The sequence below is a fragment of the Heloderma suspectum genome, chromosome 2 (assembly GCF_057233095.1).
Source record: "Heloderma suspectum isolate Gila_16-S chromosome 2, 16-S_ref, whole genome shotgun sequence".
NCBI classification, from domain to species: domain Eukaryota; kingdom Metazoa; phylum Chordata; class Lepidosauria; order Squamata; family Helodermatidae; genus Heloderma; species Heloderma suspectum.
In genome coordinates, this window is record NC_139459.1 from 377,118,302 (window position 1) to 377,141,560 (window position 23,259).

Here is a 23,259-nt window from a genome sequence, read left to right on the forward strand (position 1 = left end):
GAGGTAACGAGTGGGGTACCACAGGGCTCAGTCCTGGGCCCAGTGCTCTTCAACATTTTGATTAATGACTTGGAGGGGGAGGTGCAGGGAATGCTGATCAAATTTGCAGATGACACAAAATTGGGAGGGATAGCTAATACTTTGGAAGACAGAAACAAAATTCAACGTGATCTGGATAGACTGGAGCGCTGGGCAGAAAACAACAGAATGACATTTAATAGGGATAAATACCATGTTCTGCACCTAGGAAAAAGAAACCAAATGTACAGTTACAAGATGGGGGATACGTGGCTCAACAACACTACAACCAAGAAGGATCTTGGAATTGTTGTCGATCACAAGCTGAATATGAGCCAACCATGTGATGTGGCTGCAAAAAAGGCAAATGCTATTTTGGGCTGCATTCATAGAAGCATCGCTTCCAAATCCCAGGAAGTACTAGTTCCCCTCTACTCAGCACTGGTTAGGCCTCATCTGGAGTACTGTGTCCAGTTCTGGGCACCACACTTTAAGAAGGATGCAGACAAACTGGAGAGGGTTCAGAGGAGGGCAACAAAGATGATCAGGGGACTGGAAACAAAGCCCTATGAAGAGTCTGAAAGAACTGGGCATGTTTAGCCCTGAGAAGAGAAGACTGAGGGGGGATACGATAGCACTCTTCAAGTACTTGAAAGTTTGTCACAGAGAATAAGGCCAGGATCTCTTCTTGATCATCCCAGAGTGCAGGACACGGAATAATGGGCTCAAGTTACAGGATGCCAGATTCTGGCTGAACATCAGGAAAAACCTCCTGACTGTTAGAGCAATACGACAATGGAACCAATTACCTAGGGAGGTGGTGGGCTCTCCCACAGTGGAGGCATTCAAGACAAGGCCGGACAGCCATCTGTCAGGGATGCTCTGACTTGGATTCCTACATTGAGCAGGGGGTTGGACTCGATGGCCTTGTAGGCCCCTTCCAACCCTACTATTCTATGATTCTATATGTATTCATGAGGGTTTATGTACTCAGTGTGATTCCCAACAGACAGCGTTCATCAGAGGTATTTATATAACTATCCAAGAAAGCAAAAAAGAAGAAAAGAAATAAAGGATGGAAAATATCTCTCTGTAACCACAGCTACAAATTTTGTGGATCACAAACTAATTTCATGAATACCCCAACCTACAGAAATATATCCATGAATACTTGAAAAAACAGGGGGAAAAGATATCTGATTTGAGAATATTCACAAATTTTACCAGGAGTTCTTAGCACTTGTGAATATCATCTAGCAAATTTTATTCAGGGTAAAATATGTTCACAGATACAAGCTGTTGGCAAAATGAAATATAGTCCCTCTCTGTAATATGAGCAGATTATTATTTTTATTTTTTCCCTCACTTCTCCAAGGAGTTCAGGGTGGCAACCATGGTCCTCCCCGTTTTATCCTCACAACACCCAGTGAGGTAGGCTGTACTGAGAAAGTGACTGGCCCAAAGTTACCCAGTGAGCTCTGTAGTCAAGTGGGGATCTGAACCAAGATCTCTCCCCTTCGAAGCCCAATGCTCTAACTAACTTTCCCGAACCTGGGGCTCTCTGTATGTTTTGGACTTCAACTCCCATCAGCCCCAGACAACATGGCCAATGGCAAGGAAGGCTGGCCACTGGAGTCCAAGACTTCTGGAGGACAGCAGGTTGGGGAAGAACATGAGAAGATTCCTGCTGGATCAGACCAAGGGTCCATCTAGTCCAGCATTCTGTTCACACAGTGGCCAACCAGCTGCCGACCAGGAACCCACAAGCAAGGCATGAGCGCAACAGCACCCTCCTGCCCATGTTCCCCAGCAACTGGTGTACTTAGGCTGACTGCCTCTGGTACTGGAGGTAGCACACAGCCATCAGGACTAGGAGCCATTGACAGCTGTCTCCTCCAGACATTTATCTAACCCCCTTTTAAAGCCATCCAAATTGGTGGCCATCACTACATCCTGAGGTAGCGAGTTCCATAGTTTAACTCTGTGCTTGTGAAGACGTCCTTCCTTTTATCTGTCCTGAATCTCCCACCCATCAGCTTCATGGGATGACCCCAGGCTCTAGTATTTTGACAGAGGGAGAAAAATGTCTCCCTCTCCACATCCTCCACACCATGCATAATTTTGTACACCCCTATCATGTCTCCCTTTACCCACCTTGCTTCCAAGCGAAACAATCCCAGCTGTTGTAACCCTCCCTCGTAGGGGAGATGCTCCAACCCCTTGACCACTGTAGTTGCCCTCTACAATATCTTTTTTTTTTTCCTCATCTAACCACGACATCACACATACTCTCCTTCCAGCCCACCTTTCAAGGTTGTTGTGACCGGTATCGTGCGATGCCGCTTAGGGGGCCGTGTTGCGGCGGGATAAGCTCGGACCCTGTGGGGGCGCCTTCCCTCTGTTTTGTGAGAGGCCTCCCACCCCCCACGGGAAAGCCTGCTTCCTCCCCGCCAAGGCCCGCTTGGTGCCTCCCCCCCAATCCCAGGGGGTCTGGGTTGATCTCCAAGGGGCGGGGGGTCTTCAAGCAAGATGCCGCAACAGAAGCCACTTTGCAGCTAGGCTGCATGGATCAGCCCCCCACCTATGACCCCAAGAGGGCGGGGGGGCTCCTCCCTTCCCCCCCCAGCAAACTCTCCTCCCTCCCTCCATCCCCCCAGGGCTGCCGCTTTACCCCCGTCTCCTGTCCCCGGCACACGACAACCTCCCCTCCTCGCCAAGGGACCTCACGAGGCCTCTTCCCCCTCCGAGGACAGGAAGGGAAGTGCATCCCGGACCCGCCCTCCACCCCCAGTTGACCATTTCCTGCCTCTCTAGGAACCACAGCTCGGTTCATTTAACCCTTGGAGGACTGAGCGGCAGAAGCGGCCTGTCCCTCGCTCTCTCCCACGAGCACTGAAGAACGGAAGAGTCGGGCCAGTGGAGGCTGGTGGCTCAGATGTCAGTGGGGCGGTAAATCCGCTCTGGGTTTCAGCCAGAACCAGTCAGAACGCTAAGGGAGCTGTCCGGAGTGCTGAACCCTGTCCGCAAAATGGGATCAGGACCTTGGAGAGCTCCTTTGGAGTTCAGACCGGTTCTGACGGAAACCCAGAGCGGATTTACCTCCCCACTGAGTCATGCTGGTTGTCAGACTGAAGGCTTCTCTGTTCCATGTTCACACCATGGGCAACCTGTGGGTACTGCCACTGGTTTTTATTCATTTTTATTATTCATTTATTCATTTTTATTATTACGCTTTTATACCGCCCAGTTGCAGAAGCTCTCTGGGCAGTTCACAACAATTAAAACCAGAAAATGCAACGTGACAAAATACAATAGGAAGGCTTAAAAGCTGAGAACGAAACTAAATGAAACAAAACCTTGCAGCAGTGCAAAGATCCTATATGAGGGTCAAGCAGCAACAGTAAGAACCGGACATGGAACAACCGATTGGTTCAAAATTGGGAAAGGAGTACGACAAGGCTGTATATTGTCGTCCTGCTTATTTAATTTATATGCAGAGTACATCATGAGAAACGCCAGGTAGGATGAATCACAGGTCGGAATTAAGATTGCCAGGAGAATTATCAACAACCTCAGATACACAGACGATACCACCCTAATGGCGGAAAGTGAAGAGGATCTAAAGAGCCTCTTGTTGAGGGTGAAAGTGGAGAGTGCAAAAGCTGGTTTGAAACTCAACATTAAAAAAACTAAGATCATGGCATCTGGCCCCATCACTTCCTGGCATATAGAAGGGGAAGAAATGGAAGCAGTGACAGATTTTACTTTCTTGGGCTCCAAGATCACCACAGATGCTGACTGCAGCCATGAAATTAAAAGACGCTTGCTCCTTGGGCGGAAAGCTATGGCACACCTAGACAGCACAGTAAGAAGCAGAGACATCACCTTGCTGACAAAGGTTTGTATAATCAAAGCTATGGTTTTCCTAGTAGTAACGTATAGCTGGGAGAGCTGGACTATAAGGAAGGCTGAGTGCAGAAGAATTGATGCTTTCGAACTGTGGTGCTGGAGAAGACTCTTACGAGTCCCCTGGACTGCAAGGAGGTCACATCAGTCCATCCTAAAGGAAATCAACCCTGAGTGCTCATTGGAAGGATAGATACTGAAGCTGAAGCTCAAATATTTTGGCCACCTAATGCGAAGAGAAAACTCCCTGGAAAAGACCCTGATGCTGGGAAAGATTGAAGGCAAAAGGAGAAGGGGACGGCAGAGGATGAGATGGCTAGATAGCATCACGGATGCAATGAATATGAACTTGAGCACGCTCCGGGAGAGAGTGGAGGACAGGAAGGCCTGGCGTGCTATGGTCCATGGGGTCACGAAAAGTCCGACACGAATTAATGACTGAACAACAAAGGACGCAATCCTATGCATGTTTAGACAGAAAAAAGCTCCTACAATTCCCAGCATTCCCCAGCCAGCCATATTGTTAGAAAAAGACTGTCCTCTTAATCTTTGGCTGTCAGCTCTTTGCTAGACCTTTGAGCTATTAGTCATAATTATGAGCCCACCGGACACATGTCCAGTGGCAGTGTACATCTGTTAAAAAGGGGAAGTCTGGTGAGACAGTCACATAAGCATAATCAAAAATAAACATGTTGACACAGTCGTGCTCTAAGGAGTCAGCTAACGGCTCAGTCAGTTGACATGTCTTGTGGCTAACAGAAAATTGTAAAGGGGAGGGGGTATAAAAAGACTTATGCTTGCTTAGCTCAGGGTCCAGACTGCTGACTGCTCTGCACCTGTTTTGCAAAACGTTCAATAAAATAGTGTTGGATCCACTGCTGCCTGTCTGGCATCCTTTCTTTCAACCAGAAGCAAGAACTTTTTATCTAACAATTTGGTGCTGTGACTCAGATCCTGCTTCGGGGCGTGTCCCCTTTGCGCTGAACCGAGGGGCCGCGGAGGAAAAGTGGCCACAGGCAGTTGTTTACACTGCCTTCTCCTCACGACGGCGGCGGCAAAAGCGCTTGGGGACCAACGCCGGAGGAGGAGGGAGACGTGATCACTCCTTTTAGGCACCGGCAGTGGATCAATAAAGCAGCTGGACGCAGCTGCGGGCAGGACAGAAGAGGCTTTTGGGGTAAGTGAAACAGCTTACATTAGGGGATAAATGCGGGACGGTGGTGTGTTTGTGATTGTGTGAGACGCCTACTGGCGAAGCGAGTGAGGAGCCCCGATCTGCATTTCCCTACCCCGGAGACGGACTGGGTCAGAGGAGGGCGAAGCGCGAGAATTGTTGATTGAAATCCCCACCGTCATGGGCGGGTCCCAATCCAGGCCTACAGGAGAGTCCCATATGCCCTTGGAGTGTTGTTTGCGCAACTGGTCACATTTTAAGCAAGATTATAGAACTAAGATGACAAAGGATCGCCTTGTCCTTCTTTGTGCCCGGGAATGGCCGGTAGTAGAACCCAAATGGCCACCCGAGGGGTCTTTTGACCCAACCCTGGTATCTGCTGTGCGTATAATAGTAACACAGAGGGGAAGTTGAGACCAGTTCCCCTATATCGATTCATGGGCGACCTGCGTACCCCTTGGCGGCAAGCCCGCTCCGTGGGTTGTCAAATGCATGTCTCTGGCCCCTCCCGTGATGGTCAATAAGAAACCAACCATCCTTGCGGGGGCATGGGCCAGGTTTAGAGAGGAACACCCCCAGGCAACTGAGGATGAGACGGCAGCAGCTCTGCCCACAGGATGGCCCGATTGGGGGGTAGCCATGGCGGCACAGAGACAGCTACATGCTGAGTATTTTCAGTTCGTTTTAGCGGGCATGAAGCAAACCGCGCGGGGGGTCCCCAATTTGCAAAAAGTCCTGACTTTAAAACAAGACAAAAACGAACCTCCTGCCGTGTTCCTCCAAAGGCTAAGGGAAGCCTTCGCCAAGTATACTGATACTGACTTGAAGGACCCAAATAATTTAAGGATTCTCACGACTCAGTTTGTGGGAAATAGTTGCCAAGACATCAGAAAGAAGTTGCAGAAAGTTAAGAGAAGATTGGTGGCTGACCTAAGTGTTTTAGTAGAGCTCAGAAAGTTTATGAAAGACAAGAGGCAAGCGAAGCTCCTCGCTGCGGTTCTCAGACCCAACAAAGGAGGAGCTAAGAAGAGAGGAAAAGGAGGGAGGAAGGGGTCCTCCCTGAGAAAAGACCAGTGTGCCTTCTGTAAGAAAATTAGGCACTGGAAGCGTGACTGTGAAGCCTTGAAGCAAAAAGAGAGAGAGGAGGGTGTGGAGGGGGGGGGCAGAAAGGATTTTGCATGAACAAGAAAGAGACTAAGACAGACCGGGGCCCAGCCCCCTCTGAGCCGTCTCTGAGGCAAAGATGGGACCCCATAGTCAAAATTAAAGTTGGGGGCTGCTCCTACGATGCCCTTGTAGATACAGGGGCCGCCCTGTCCATCCTCCCCCCTTTGTTGTTGTTGTTGTTCAGTCGTTCAGTCGTGTCCGACTCTTCGTGACCCCATGGACCATAGCACGCCAGGCCTTCCTGTCCTGCGCTCTCTCCCGGAGCGTGCTCAAGTTCATATTCATTGCATCCGTGATGCTATCTAGCCATCTCATCCTCTGCCGTCCCCTTCTCCTTTTGCCTTCAGTCTTTCCCAGCATCAGGGTCTTTTCCAGGGAGTTTTCTCTTCGCATTAGGTGGCCAAAATATTGGAGCTTCAGCTTCAGTATCTGTCCTTCCAATGAGCACTCAGGGTTGATTTCCTTTAGGATGGACTGATTTGACCTCCTTGCAGTCCAGGGCACTCGTAAGAGTCTTCTCCAGCACCACAGTTCGAAAGCATCCATTCTTCGGCGCTCAGCCTTCCTTATAGTCCAGCTCTCACAGCCATACATTACTACTGGGAAAACCATAGCTTTGATTAGACGGACCTTTGTCGGCAAGGTGATGTCTCTGCTTCTTACTATGCTGTCTAGGTTGGCCATAGCTTTCCTCCCAAGGAGCAAGCGTCTTTTAATTTCATGGCTACAGTCACCGTCTGCGGTGATCTTGGAGCCCAAGAAAGTAAAATCTGTCACTGCTTCCATTTCTTCCCCTTCTATATGCCAGGAAGTGATGGGGCCAGATGCCATGATCTTAATTTTTGTAATGTTGAGTTTCAAACCAGCTTTTGCACTCTCCTCTTTCACCCTCAACAAGAGGCTCTTGAGATCCTCTTCGCTTTCTGCCATTAGGGTGGTATCGTCTGCATATCGGCGGTTGTTGATAATTCTCCCAGCAATCTTAATTCCGACCTCTGATTCATCCAACCCGGCATTTCTCATGATGTACTCTGCATATAAGTTAAATAAGCAGGGTGACAATATGCAGCCTTGTCGTACTCCTTTCCCAATTTTGAACCATTCGGTTGTTCCATGTCTGGTTCTTACTGTTGCTTCTTGACCCTCGTACAGGTTTCTCAGGAGACAGGTAAGGTGGTCTGGTACTCCCATCACTTTAAGAATTTGCCACCGTTTGTTGTGATCCACACAATCAAAGGCTTTAGCGTAGTCAATGAAGCAGAAATAGACGTTTTTCTGGAATTCTCTTGCTTTCTCCATGATCCAGCGAATGTTGGCGATTTGATCTCTAGTTCCTCTGCCTCTTCTAAACCCAGCTTGTACTTCCGGTAGTTCTCGGTTCGCATACTGCTGAAGCCTAGCTTGTAGGATTTTGAGCATCACCTTGCTGGCATGTGAAATGAGCGCAATGGTGCGGTAGTTTGAACACTCTTTGGCGTTGCCCTTCTTTGGAATTGGAATGTAAACTGACCTTTTCCAGTCTTGTGGCCACTGTTGAGTGTTCCAGATTTGTTGGCATATTGAATGCAGCACTTTAACAGCATCATCTTTTAGGATTTTAAATAGCTCAGCTGGAGTACTGTCATCTCGGCTAGCTTTGTTGTTACTAATGCTTCCTAAGGCCCACTTGACTTCACTCTCAAGGATGTCCGGCTCAAGTTCAGTGACCGCACTATCATGGCTATCAGGGACATTCAGATCTTTCCTGTATAGTTCTTCTGTGTATTCTTGCCACCTCTTCTTAATCTCATCTGCTTCTGTTAGGTCCCTGCCTTCTTTGTCCTTTATCATGCCCGTCTTTGCACAAAACGTTCCCTTGAGATCTCCAATTTTCTTGAAGAGATCTCTAGTCTTTCCCATTCTGTTGTTTTCCTCGATTTCTTTGCATTGTTCATTTAAGAAGGCCTTCTTGTCTCTCCTTGCTATTCTCTGGAACTCTGCATTCAGTTGGGTGTATCTTCCCCTTTCTCCCTTGCTTTTCGCTTCCCTTCTTTCGTGAGCTACTTTTAAAGCCTCATCAGACAGCCACTTTGCTTTCTTGCATTTCTTTTTCTTTGGGATGGATTTCGTTGCTGCCTCCTGAACAATGTTACGGACCTCCGTCCATAGTTCCTCAGGCACTCTGTCTATCAGGTCTAATCCCTGAAATCTATTCCTCACCTCCACTGTATATTCATCAGGGATATGATTTAGGTCATACCTGAACGGTTTAGTGGTTTTCCTGACGTTCTTCAATTTAAGCCGAAATTTTGCAAGAAGCAGCTCATGATCTGAGCCACAGTCAACTCCAGGTCTTGTTTTTACTGACTGTATGGAGCTTCTCCATCTTTGGCTGCAAAGGACATAATCAATCTGATTTCGATATTGACCATCTTGTGACGTCCATGTGTAGAGTCGTCTCTTGTGCTGTTGGAAAAGAGTGTTTGCTATGATCAGCATGTTCTCTTGGCAAAACTCTATTAGCTTTTGTCCTGCTTCATTTTGTACACCAAGGCCATGCCTGCCTGTTATCCCGGTGATTTCTTGACTTCCTACTTTAGCATTCCAATCTCCTGTGATGAAGAGGACATCTTTTTTTGGTGTTAGTTCTAGAAGGTGTTGTAGGTCTTCATAGAACCGATCAACCTCAGCTTCTTCGGCCTCAGTGGTGCAAAATAATGACGTGCAGGCCATAAATATTCCTAGAATACTGGGCAGCACAGATTTTCTGTTACATGCATTTCACATTTCTTTTATACAAATTTCGTTTCTTTTTGTAAAAGCGGTACGAAGAAAAAAAAAACATATTCCAATACTGAGTAATTATGTACAATTAGTAAAACTAAGACAATTCTTAATTAAAGGGGGAAGGGATTGCTCCTTTGATTAAGGCAAGTAGACAAAAAAATGTTCTGTCATTATAACCCTCAAAAATCTATTGCTTATACAAATGACACCTCTTGAGCTAATATCCTTTTTATTCCAGTTTTTGGTAAAAGAGAGATCATATATTTTTGTCAAATTTTGGTGAAAATTACTGATGCATTTTATTCTGGCTTACTGGGGAAGGGTGCCTTTCATTGGTTTGGTGAGGTTCTAAGCAGCGGGACAAAAGTTATTAAGATTTACCTGCCCCATTAAAGCCTATGGCAGCAACTGCTATCAAAAGTTATGTCATGCATGGTCGGTATCATTCTAAAGCTAGAATGCAGCCACTACTCCTCTGTTTTTGGATGGATTCTGTGTTGCAGAGGAAATCTAGTGGATTCTATCTGCAATGCCTATTCATTTAATTATAAATGTGACTTCATAAGGTCAGACAACACTACATGTTTCTACATGACAGCTCCTGATGTATGCAGCTAGCAGGCACGGGTCAACTCACAGGAGGATTCCTCTTGCAAAACAGTCAGGCCAAGATGCAGTACTGCAGTAAGGCAGAACAGGACCAGGACAAAAAGGGGCATCTTTGCTGCTTCCAGGCACTTGATCCTCCCCATCTGGATTTGGACCTGAAAGACCAAGGGAATGTATGAGTGCAGTGTGTGTGTGTGTGTGTGTGTGTGTGTAAGGGGGCTAAGTTGTAAGCAAGCCCAATTTGGGACACTGCACAGCATTATCACTGACCACAGGGTTCTGACTTTGCCCCTGTAGTTGAGAGCGTGTAGCCACAGCTGACTTCAGGCTATTTAAAAGTTCAATATATTCAAAATTATATTTTAAAACTTCAGTAGGAAAAAAATTGTTAAACAAATTAAAAGATGCCATGCAGGAAATATTATGATATGAGTGTTTTCTAGAGAAAAGCAAATGCAAAAGAACATCACATGCAGAGGTAGAATGTGAAACTTGCAATGATTACAGAGAAAATCCATGTTTACCCATGAATCACATGAGCTACCATGCTAAGATTAGGCTGCAAAGTAGACTGCGGTTTAGCTCTTGTGAAGGCCTATTAGGGAGCAATCCTATGGCCCCTGGACAGCATCAGGGGGTTGTTGTTGTTCAGTCGTTAAGTCGTGTCCGACTCTTCGTGACCCCATGGACCATAGCACGCCAGGCCTTCCTGTCCTCCACTCTCTCCCAGAGCATGCTCAAGTTCATATTCATTGAATCGGTGATGCTATCTAGCCATCTCATCCTCTGCCGTCCCCTTCTCCTTTTGCCTTCAATCTTTCCCAGCATTAGGGTCTTTTCCAGTGACTTTTCTCTTCGCATTAGGTGGCCAAAATATTTGAGCTTCAGCTTCAGTATCTGTCCTTCCAACGAGCAGTCAGGGTTGATTTCCTTTAGGATGGTCTGATTTGACCTCCTTGCAGTCCAGGGGACTTGTAAGAGTCTTCTCCAGCACCACAGTTTGAAAGCATCAATTCTTCAGCGCTCAGCCTTCCTTATAGTCCAGCTCTCACAGCCATACGTTACTCCTGGGAAAACCATAGCTTTGATTATACAAACCTTTGTTGGCAAGGTGATGTCTCTGCTTCTTACTATGCTGTCTAGGTTGGCCATAGCTTTCCTCCCAAGGAGCAAGCATCTTTTAATTTCATGGCTACAGTCAGCATCTGCGGTGATCTTGGAGCCCAAGAAAATAAAAGCTGTCACTGCTTCCATTTCTTCCCCTTCTATATGCCAGGAAGTGATGGGGCCAGATGCCATGATCTTAGTTTTTTTAATGTTGAGTTTCAAACCAGCTTTTGCACTCTCCTCTTTCACCCTCAACAAGAGGCTCTTGAGATCCTCTTCACTTTCTGCCATTAGGATGGTAGTGTCTGTGTATCTGAGGTTGTTGATAATTCTCCCGGCAATCTTAATTCCGACCTGTGATTCATCCTACCTGGCGTTTCTCATGATGTACTCTGCATATAAATTAAATAAGCAGGACGACAATATACAGCCTTGTTGTACTCCTTTCCCAATTTTGAACCAATCGGTTGTTCCATGTCCGGGTCTTACTGTTGCTTCTTGACCCTTACTGTTGCTTCTTGACCCTTACTTGACCCTTACTTGACCCTTACTTGACCCGGGTCTTACTGTTGCTTCTTGACCGTACAGGTTTCTCAGGAGACAGGTAAAGTGGTCTGGTACTCCCATCTGTTTAAGAATTTGCCACAGTTTGTTGTGATCCACACAATCAAAGGCTTTAGCATAGTCAATGAAGCAGAAATAGACGTTTTTGCTTTTGCCATGATCCAGCGAATGTTGGTGATTTGATCTCTAGTTCCTCTGCCTCTTCGAAACCCAGCTTGTACTTCCGGTAGTCCTCGGTTAACATTCTGCTGAAGCCTAGCTTGTAGGATTTTGAGCATCACCTTGCTGGCATGTGAAATGAGCACAATGGTATGGTAGTTTGAACACTCTTTGGCGTTGCCCTTCTTTGGAACTGGGATGTAAACTGACCTTTTCCAGTCTTGTGGCCACTGTTGAGTGTTCCAAATTTGTTGGCATATTGAGTGCAGCACTTTAACAGCATCATCTTTTAAGATTTTAAATAGCTCAGCTGGAGTACTGTCATCTCGGCTAGCTTTGTTGTTACTAATGCTTCCTAAGGCCCACTTGACTTCACTCTCGAGGATGTCCAGCTCAAGTTCAGTGACCGCACTATTGTAGCAGCCATATCGGGGGTCAGACTAAGTAGCCTCATGCAGTCTCATGCTTCATGTTCTTGCTGAGCTCTTTCTCCCTTGAATATATTGTTGTAAGCTGACGAGACACAGGAATTCCTTATCTTGTCAAAGGTCATACAATTGTATATCTTGTTCTCTGCTGTTCTCTTCTGTTCTCTCCTTATCATGGCTACCCTATAACCCAGTTCTTGTATTATAAACAATAGTGCTAAGAGAAAAAATGTTGAGGATTGCAACCCCATGCGGGAGGGGGAGGAGGAGCCGTTTCATATGTGTCACAATGTCTATAAAACCAATGTGCTAATGTAAATCGGGGCTTCTGGCTCTTTGGAAATGATTCCAGCCTTAAGCCCGCGCGTTAAATAAAGAATCTCTTTTTCCTTCACTCCGTGGTCTCTCTGACTCTGGGTTCTGCAACACTATCATGGCTATCAGGGACATTCAGATCTTTCCTGTATAGTTCTTCTGTGTATTCTTTCCACCTCTGCTTAATCTCATCTGCTTCTGTTAGGTCCCTGCCTTGTTTGTCCTTCATCATGCCCATCTTTGCACAAAACGTTCCCTTGATATCTCCGATTTTCTTGAAAAGATCTCTAGTCTTTCCTATTATATTGTTTTCCTCAATTTCTTTGCATTGTTCATTTAAGTCTCTCCTTCTTGTCTCTCCTTGCTATTCTCTGGAACTCTGCATTCAGCTGGATCTATCTTCCCCTTTCTCCCTTGCTTTTCGCTTCCCTTCTTTCCTCAGCTACTTGTAAAGCCTCATCAGACAGGCAGCCACTTTGCTTTCTTGCATTTCTTTTTCTTTGGGATGGATTTCGTTGCTGCCTCCTGAACACTGTTACGGACCTCCGTCCATAGTTCCTCAGGCACTCTGTCTATCAGGTCTAATCCCTGAAATCTATTCCTCACCTCCACTGTATATTCATCAGGGATATGATTTAGGCCATACCTGAATGGTTTAGTGGTTTTCCCTACATTCTTCAATTTAAGCTGAAATTTTGCGGTAAGAATTTCATGATCTGAGCCACAGTCAGCTCCAGGTCTTGTTTTTACTGACTGTATAGAGCTTCTCCATCTTTGGCTGTAAAGTACATAATCAATCTGATTTCGATATTGACCATCTGGTGATGTCCATGTGTAGAGTCGCCTCTTGTGCTGTTGGAAAAGAGTGTTTGCTATGATCAGCGTGTTCTCTTGGCAAAACTCTATTAGCTTTTGTCCTGCTTCATTTTGTACACCAAGGCCATGCTTGCCTGTTATCCCGGTGATTTCTTGACTTCCTACTTTAGCATTCCAATCCCCTATGATGAAGAGCACATCTTTTTTTGGTGTTAGTTCTAGAAGGTGTGGTAGGTCTTCATAGAATCAATCAACCTCAGCTTCTTCAGCCTCAGTGGTTGGAGCATAGACTTGAATTACTGTGATGTTGAATGGTTTGCCTTGGATTTGTACTGAGATCATTCTATTGTTTTTGAGATTGTACCCCAGTACTGCTTTTCCCACCCTTTTGTTGACTATGAGTGCTACTCCATTTCTTCTAAGGGATTCTTGCCCACAGTAGTAGATATGATGGTCACCTGAATTAAATTCGCCCATGCTTGTCCCTTTTAGTTCGCTGATTCCCCAGATGTCGATATTCAATCTTGCCATCTCATGTTTGACCACCTCCAACTTACCTTGATTCATTGATCTTACATTCCAGGTTCCTAAACAATATTGTTCTTTACAGCATCGGATTTTCTTTTCACCACCAGACACACCCACAGCTGAGTGTCCTTTCGGCTTTGGCCCAGCCGCTTCACTCTTTCTGGCGCTACTTGGAAATTCCCTCTGCTCTTCCCCAGTAGTATATTGGACACCTTCCGACCTGAGGGGCTCATCTTCTGGCATCATATCTTGTAGCCTTGTGATACGTTCCATGGGGTTTTCTTGGCAAGAATACTGGAGTGGGTTGCCATTTCCTTCTCCAGTGGACCACATTTTGTCAGAACTCTCCACCATGACCTGTCCATCTTGGGTGGCCCTGCACCGCATAGCTTATGGCTTCACTGAGTTACGCAAGCCCCTTCGCGACAACAAGGCAGTGATCCATGAAGAGGAAGGAAAGGTTCCTCCTGTGCAAGCACTGGGTCATTACTGACCGCTAGAGGGATGCCTGCTTATGCTGGCATTTTCATGGCAGACTATAGCGGGGTGGTTTGCCATTGCCTTCCCCAGTTGTGACTACCTTTTCCCCAGTATGCTGGGTATTCATTTTACTGACCTCGGAAGGATGGAGGGCTGAGTCGACCTGAGCCGGTTACCCGAGACCCAGCTTCTGCTGGGATCGAGCTCAGGTCATGGGGTGAGTTTCAGTTGCAATACTGCTGCCTACCACTCTGCGCCACATTTCAAAGTCCCAACTCCGAGGTAGGAGACAGAGCTCTGACCTCAGAGCTGGGGATCCGCGATTCAGGTTTCAGTCAGAACCAGTCAGAACTCTAAAGGAGCTATCCAAGGTGCAAAGCACTCAGAACTCCTTTAGAGTTCTGACTGAAACCCAGAGCGGATTCACTGCCCCACTGACATCAGAGCCACCAGCCTCCACTAGCCTGTATTACACCCAGTGGGTTTCATAGCAACTTCCCCCTGGCATGACTTCACTGAAATCTTACATGTGGCACAGCGGTGAAAGTGAACTCAGGAAGTAGAAAGAATGACGATGATCAAAAAGTAGTAGGGTGGTGTACAACCATTAAAAACAGTAAAACTTTCAAACAAAAAACAAGAACATTTAAAACAGTAAAGCATTAAAACTACGTAATTTAAAAAGCTTAATTAAAAAGATGCGTCTTCACACCCTTTCTTAAAGCCAAGACAGTGAGGGCCATTCATAGTTCTTCATTGTGCATTCCATGAGAAACACAGGACAAGGCCCTCTCAAGCATGCCCAACAAATAGGCCCCTGCAGTTAAAGTCATAACAGGCTTCCAAGGGCTCCCAAATTCCAACCTCTGGCCCCGATTTTAACCGTCTGTTCAGCAATCAGAATAGCTCTGATTCTGACAGCTACCTGAGGACATAATGATGGTGACAAAGTAAGCTTCCTTTGCTGTCATCACTGCCGCATAGGGCCAATAACATGCTGTCACTGGCATTTGATCACATACGTTACTTGTGCTGAAGGAGTTGTTTAGCTGTTCATAGAATCATAGAATAGTAGGGTTGGAAGGGGCCTACAAGGCCATTGAGTCCAACCCCCTGCTCAATGTATGTATTGTGTGTGTGTGTGTATGTGTGTGTGTGTGTGTATATATATATATGAAGACAGGGTGGACAACACTCATGCTATGTTCTGGATGTAACTCCTGCTGCCTCTCCCGATGTGCTGTGCCCCCACCCCACATTTGTGGGGCATCCCCTTCCCCAAAATTTAATATTTTAAAAAGGAAGAAGAAATGGTGTCTGCAGAGCACTACTGAGAACCCAATGGGTCAAGCTTGCAAGTAAGCTAAATTTACCCCTGTTAAATTTGCTCTGTAGTGCTACAGATGCCATTTTGTTTTCTTACTTTTTTTCCCTTCGGTGCCCTGTGGACAGTGGCCTGAGGGAGTAGGTCCTGGGGACCAAAATGGCCCCTGGAACTCTCAAAGTTGCCCACCCCCGAATTAAAAGAATAATTTGCTCCTGGCTCTTGTGAATTTGTTTCTTCACGGAAGGTAGGCCAAGCACAGCTGTCCCAAGGGTAATCCACATCGGAGGAGGGAGCCACTCTTGGGAATTTCCACAAACATGTTTTCTCCAGTTGTGCATAAAGCCGCATAGAGACTTCAGGATTATAAGGAGTTATTTATAAGGAGTTACTCTCTTTATAATTGTCAAAATCACAGTGATTTGATAAAAACTCAGGAGATTCCCACCCCCAATTGCCTTTGACAGAAACATCACAATAGAGAGCAACATGAGGTGACATCTTGCATGTGAGCCTGAAGGGATGGGTGCATATTTATCTTCTGTGCCACTGAGGTTGAGGACAGTGGACGAGGACTGTGTGGGTGTGACATTTTCTTGCTAGCATCCCCTTCAGATGTAGAGCTCTAGATGAACTCCATCTGCATTAGAAAGCCACTGGAGTCTTGGTCTGGCATGAGGGTTTCACTGCTTCTGAGGAAGCGGACATGGAGTTGAAAGCAGCAGTCAGAAAGCAGTTGTCTCTGCTGGGCATACTGGCAATAATTCTTCTGCTGCCACCCCAGGCAGCCTGTGGGATGTTCATGGCCAAATGCCCCTTGACGCTGAAAAGGGAGGGACTAGAATCACTTAATCATTATTACAGGCCAGGAGACCACCACATTAGTGGGGTCATCTCTGCAACAGGTGCTATGTTTCTACCCTATGCTTTCAACATGGCCCCCTCCATCAAACTGTACTGGTAAGTCAATATTTGTGTGACTTATGGCTACTCCACTTGCTACTGATCTCATGAGCTCAGTTGTCCCTAATTACCTTCTTCCTTCTTGGTTTTCCAAATACAAAAGGCAGGAGGAGTGCTTTCCCCTACGTCAACACCACCACCACCACCTGCCACAAATGCCCATTAAGATTTGGGGCTGAAAACAGACTGGCAGGTAGCACGGATCACAGAGCATTGGTGTAATATGGTCCTATCAACCAGTTCTCATTAACAATCTCGTTGCCCTATTTTGGACCAGCTGAAATTTCCAGACAATATTCAAAGGCTGCCCCAGATATAATGCATTGCAGTAGTCCAAGCAAAGGGTTACCTAGAGCAAAAGGTTACCAGTAGCTAGGCTATTTCTGTCTAGATAGGGTCGCGGTTAGTATATCAACCTAAGCTGGCAAAAGGTGCTCCGTGCCACCAAGGGTACCTGTGCCTCCAGTGACAATGTAGGATCCAAGAGCACTCCCAAATTATGAACCTGATCCCTTAGGGGGAGTGCAACTGTTATAGAAATTTCAGTTGTAATATGTCTGTTATCCCATGATTTTATAAGCTAGGCTATGTCTATTCTACCTCTGTTTGAGATTGCCATGCTAAACGAAGACACAGCGCCTTATCAGAGACTCAGTAATGCCAAGAATGTGTTTACTAGAGTACAAGGCTACCTCTCTGCGCATGCCTAGATATTGCTGCCTGTTTTTTGTTTCCCTCTCAGCTAGACAAAGAGATTAGTACAGCGCAAGCGTAAGACAGCCCCCAAAGGCCTTGCCTATAAAAACTTTTGGATCACATCACTTAATTGTGACCTTTGTTGGAGCGTTAGCCCCAAGGGTTGCCTTATTCTGCAGAATAAAATCGTGTTGGACCAGATCTCTGCCTCCTCTCGTTCTTGGTAAACAAATTGGAAAGTCTACCAGGGAAAAGAACACAATTTTTGTAACACAACCTCCTCCAGAACAGGTTGGACATCTCTTAGCCAGGCAGAGAAACCACACATTAACAGTACCTCCATCTTGTCTGGACTGAGTCTCAGTTTATTGGCCCCTGCAGGGCTCATGTAATGGGGTGATCTAAAAAATGCATGCACACTGATTTTCTGGGATGCTGAGTGGTGCAGGGATAAAGCTGAGAAGGTGACAGGGGAAACTCTGGAATGAGGCCTACTGTTGTTATCACACACAGACTTCAAATCAAGTAACAAGGCAGAAATCTCAAAAGAGATACAGAACAGATCACTGAATGCTGAAGAGACTGCAGCTCAAGTGAAGTCATGACTGTTTTAATAGTGCTTTCTTAGCCCAGGAAAGTCAGAGGCCTACGTGCTGTGACTAAAGCCTTACTGAGAATGAAACAAGACCCATAATGCTTGTTTAGGCTCCTCCCTCTTGACCTCTATAACTGGCATTCAGCTTCTAGTCTCCTTGCAGTCCTTTTGCTGGATATAACTGCTACCTATTATAACATCTCCAACATCATATTTGTTGAGAGAACATGCCAGTAACGTGAAGATAACTGCTAAAACTAAACATGTAGAACATTTAACTTGGAAGTAGTATTTAATACAAAATCTGCGTATTGTTTCCCCTTCATGGATCACTGCCTTGTTGTGGCGAAGGGGCTTGCGTAACTCAGTGAAGCCATAAGCTATGCCATGCAGGGCCACCCAAGACGGACAGGTCATGGCAGAGAGTTCTGACAAAATGTGGTCCACTGGAGAAGGAAATGGCAACCCACTCCAGTATTCTTGCCAAGAAAACCCCATGGAACGTAACACAAGGCTAAAAGAGATGACGCCGGAAGATGAGCCCCTCAGGTCGGAAGGTGTCCAATATGCTACTGGGGAAGAGCAGAGGGTATTTCCAAGTAGCGCCAGAAAGAGTGAAGCGGCTGGGCCAAACCCGAAAGGACACTCAGCTGTGGATGTGTCTGGTGGTGAAAAGAAAATCCGATGCTGTAAAGAACAATATTGTTTAGGAACCTGGAATGTCAGATCAATGAATCAAGGTAAGCTGGAGGTGGTCAAACATGAGATGGCAAGATTGAACATCGACATCTTGGGAATCAGCGAACTCAAATGGACAGGCATGGGCGAATTTAATTCAGGTGACTATCATATCTACTATTGTGGGCAAGAATCCCTTAGAAGAAATGGAGTAGCACTCATAGTCAACAAAAGGGTGGGAAAAGCAGTACTGGGGTACAATCTTAAAAATGATAGAATGATCTCAGTACGAATCCAAGGCAAACCATTCAACATCACAGTAATTCAAGTCTATGCCCCAACCACTGATGCCGAAGAAGCTGAGGTTGATCGGTTCTATGAAGACCTACAACACCTTCTAGAACTAACACCAAAAAAAGATGTCCTCTTCATCATAGGGGATTGGAATGCTAAAGTAGGAAGTCAAGAAATCACCGGGATAACAGGCAGGCATGGCCTTGGTGTACAAAATGAAGCAGGACAAAAGCTAATAGAGTTTTGCCAAGAGAACATGCTGATCATAGCAAACACTCTTTTCCAACAGCACAAGAGGCGACTCTACACATGGACATCACCAGATGGTCAATATCGAAATCAGATTGATTATGTCCTTTGCAGCCAAAGATGGAGAAGCTCCATACAGTCAGTAAAAACAAGACCTGGAGCTGACTGTGGCTCAGATCATGAGCTGCTTCTTGCAAAATTTCGGCTTAAATTGAAGAACGTCGGGAAAACCACTAAACCGTTCAGGTATGACCTAAATCATATCCCTGATGAATATACAGTGGAGGTGAGGAATAGATTTCAGGGATTAGACCTGATAGACAGAGTGCCTGAGGAACTATGGACGGAGGTCCGTAACATTGTTCAGGAGGCAGCAACTCAATCCATCCCAAAGAAAAAGAAATGCAAGAAAGAAAAGTGGCTGTCTGATGAGGCTTTACAAGTAGCTCACGAAAGAAGGGAAGCGAAAAGCAAGGGAGAAAGGGGAAGATATACCCAACTGAATGCAGAGTTCCAGAGAATAGCAAGGAGAGACAAGAAGGCCTTCTTAAATGAACAATGCAAAGAAATTGAGGAAAACAACAGAATGGGAAAGACTAGAGATCTCTTCAAGAAAATTAGAGATCTCAAGGGAACGTTTTGTGCAAAGACGGGCATGATAAAGGACAAAGAAGGCAGGGACCTAACAGAAGCAGATGAGATTAAGAAGAGGTGGCAAGAATACACAGAAGAACTATACAGGAAAGATCTGAATGTCCCTGATAGCCATGATAGTGCGGTCACTGAACTTGAGCCGGACATCCTAGAGAGTGAAGTCAAGTGGGCCTTAGGAAGCATTAGTAACAACAAAGCTAGCGGAGATGACAGTATTCCAGCCGAGCTATTTAAAATCCTAAAAGATGATGCTGTTAAAGTGCTGCATTCAATATGCCAACAAATCTGGAACACTCAACAGTGGCCACAAGACTGGAAAAGGTCAGTTTACATTCCAATTCCAAAGAAGGGCAACGCCAAAGAGTGTTCAAACTACCGCACAATTGCGCTCATTTCACATGCCAGCAAGGTGATGCTCAAAATCCTACAAGCTAGGCTTCAGCAGTATGCGAACCGAGAACTACCGGAAGTACAAGCTGGGTTTCGAAGAGGCAGAGGAACTAGAGATCAAATCGCCAACATTTGCTGCATCATGGAGAAAGCAAGAGAATTCCAGAAAAACGTCTATTTCTGCTTCATTGACTACGCTAAAGCCTTTGATTGTGTGGATCACAACAAACTGTGGCAAATTCTTAAAGTGATGGGAGTACCAGACCACCTTACCTGTCTCCTGAGAAACCTGTACGAGGGTCAAGAAGCAACAGTAAGAACCGGACATGGAACAACCGAGTGGTTCAAAATTGGGAAAGGAGTACGACAAGGCTGCATATTGTCACCCTGCTTATTTAACTTATATGCAGAGTACATCATGAGAAATGCCGGGTTGGATGAATCAGAGGTCGGAATTAAGATTGCTGGGAGAATTATCAACAACCTCCGATATGCAGACGATACCACCCTAATGGCAGAAAGCGAAGAGGATCTCAAGAGCCTCTTGTTGAGGGTGAAAGAGGAGAGTGCAAAAGCTGGTTTGAAACTCAACATTAAAAAAACTAAGATCATGGCATCTGGCCCCATCACTTCCTGGCATATAGAAGGGGAAGAAATGGAAGCAGTGACAGATTTTACTTTCTTGGGCTCCAAGATCACCGCAGACGGTGACTGTAGCCATGAAATTAAAAGACGCTTGCTCCTTGGGAGGAAAGCTATGGCCAACCTAGACAGCATAGTAAGAAGCAGAGACATCACCTTGCCGACAAAGGTCCGTCTAATCAAAGCTATGGTTTTCCCAGTAGTAATGTATGGCTGTGAGAGCTGGACTATAAGGAAGGCTGAGCGCTGAAGAATTGATGCTTTCGAACTGTGGTGCTGGAGAAGACTCTTACGAGTGCCCTGGACTGCAAGGAGGTCAAATCAGTCCATCCTAAAGGAAATCAACCCTGATTGCTCATTGGAAGGACAGATAATGAAGCTGAAGCTCCAATATTTTGGCCACCTAATGCGAAGAGAAAACTCCCTGGAAAAGACCCTGATGCTGGGAAAGACTGAAGGCAAAAGGAGAAGGGGACGGCAGAGGATGAGATGGCTAGATAGCATCACCGATTCAATGAATATGAACTTGAGCACGCTCCGGGAGAGAGCGCAGGACAGGAAGGCCTGGCGTGCTATGGTCCATGGGGTCACGAAGAGTCGGACACGACTGAACGACTGAACAACAACAACAACAACAACAACTGCGTATTGTTTAGGTGGTTCGATATGACTGTGTGCTTTTCACAAGGTCACTGTGTACAGAAATATCTTGATCCTGCATGTTGTTGCTGTTCTGTGCTGGTGATGCAGTTGTATGTGTCTCTTGATTTCGAGGTTCAGGATCAGGAATCCGGCATGCATCTGCACGAGCATATGGAATGGCAGAATAGTCCTGCATATCATCATCCACCGCATCTGAGGTGTCCTGGAGTCCTCGAGGCCTCATAAGATGGATGAACATGCGATTCTGTTGTTAAGACGGTCCATTAACTTCAATAATATAAGAGCGGAGACTTATTTTTCCCATGCAAGTTCCTTTTGTCCAGGGTTGTTTAGCCTTGAGAAGAAGATGAAGGGAGATATGATAGTGCTGTTGAAATACTTGAAAGGCTATCACAGAGAGGAAGGCCAGGATCTCTTGATCATCTCAGAGTGCAGGACACAGAATAATGGGCTCAAGTGACAGGAAGCCAGATTCCGGCTGAACATCCTGTCAGAGCAATACGACAATGGAACCAATTACTTGGGGAGGTGGTGGGCTCTCCCATGCTGGAGGCATTCAAGACGAGGCTGGACAGCCATCTGTCAGGGATGCTCTGACTTGGATTCCTGCACTGAGCAGGGGGTTGGAATCGATGGTCTTATAGGCCCCTACTATTCTATGATTCTATGATTGTCTTGATGAAATAACTGGACATGTACAGAATCTCTAATGTGCAGTGCTGGTAACTCTTTTGCATCCCTGTCATAGTAGGTTTTAGTTTTACTGTGTTTGTGTTGCAGTTGGTCTGTGCCTTTGTTGCAACTTTAGATTTCAATAATGCAAGGGATGTGGGCACCAAGGATCGTGCGTGTCTGGACATAAGTCTTTGCAGTGGGGTGCTAGTCATGCCAGCAGTGGGAGTATTTCTCCACTCCAGAATAGCTTGCCAAAAGTTTTCTTTATTTCTTGTCGTTTTATTTAAGAGAGTTTTTGCAGCGTTGACAGCTGATTCAGCTTTGCCATTAGATTGGCTGTTGTAGGGAGATGATGTTATGTGGTGAAAGTCCCAGTCTTTTGAAAATCTGGCAAATTCTTTGCAGGTGAACTGTGGTTCACCATCCGAAATCACACAGTCAGGTATGCCTAGTCTGCTGAAATGGTTCATAATTATTTCTATTACTTTTGCTGATGTGGTATCTGGCAGTTTATCCACTTCCCAGAAATCTGAATAGTAGTCTTCTTGAATTAGATAACTGCTGCAGTTTTCTGTGAAGAGGTCCTTTCCCACCTTGCTCCATGGTCTGTTAGGAATGCTGTGTATCACCAGTGTTGGTGAAGTCACTTCTGTTGACTTGCTTGGAATTCAGCACATGTATCACAGTTGCTTACAAGGTCTCTGATGTCATTAGCATTGTCATTGGCCAGTATATCACATCTCTAGCTTTCCTCAAACATCCTTCTATTCCAGAATGACTATGATGTATTCTTGAGAATATGTCTTTCTTCATGGTCTTTAGAATGAATATCCGTTGTCCTTTGAATATGATGCCATCTTGGACACTTAGTTCATCGCAATAGTTCCAGTACGCGCAAGTGGACACTGGAGTTTTCTCCTGGGTATCTGGCCAATCTGCTAAAATAACAGAGATCAATTCTTGTAGCTCTTTGTCCTGGAAACTGTTTTCCTGGACTCTTCGAAGTCCTTGCAGTGAGACGGGCGAATAAGCAGCTTGATTAATGCTTTCTAGTGCCTCTTGTGTTGTTGTGCTTCAAGGGAATTGAGTATCTCATAGTCTTGCTTGTCAGTGGGCCTTTCTTGTGGCAAGGGTGCCCTGAACAGGAGATCTGCTATGTACATCTCAGTTCCTTTTTTATATTGTGCATCCAGGGTATAGCCTTGTAGCCTAAGAAGCGTGCATTAGAGGCGTTTTGGAACTGATAATAATGATTTCTTAAAAATAACTTCTAGAGGCTTATGATCGTTGTCAACCCTGATGGATTTCTTTTCTTTTTTTAATACTTTTTATTTATTTTTGTCTTTATAAATGAAATAAACATTCATTATTTAATAACCAACAACCTGATCAATAACTA

The 23,259-nt window shown here is 45.6% G+C and overlaps 1 long non-coding RNA gene across 1 annotated transcript in view; it reads left to right on the forward strand.

Moving 5' to 3' along the window:
• Positions 1-4,633: 4,633 nt before the first annotated feature.
• LOC146356283 (uncharacterized) overlaps positions 4,634-23,259 on the forward strand; it is a 28,849-nt gene continuing 10,223 nt past the window's right edge. The window contains exon 1 of the long non-coding RNA XR_014787312.1: positions 4,634-5,101. This is a non-coding gene — a long non-coding RNA (uncharacterized LOC146356283). The remainder of the gene's footprint in view (positions 5,102-23,259) is intronic.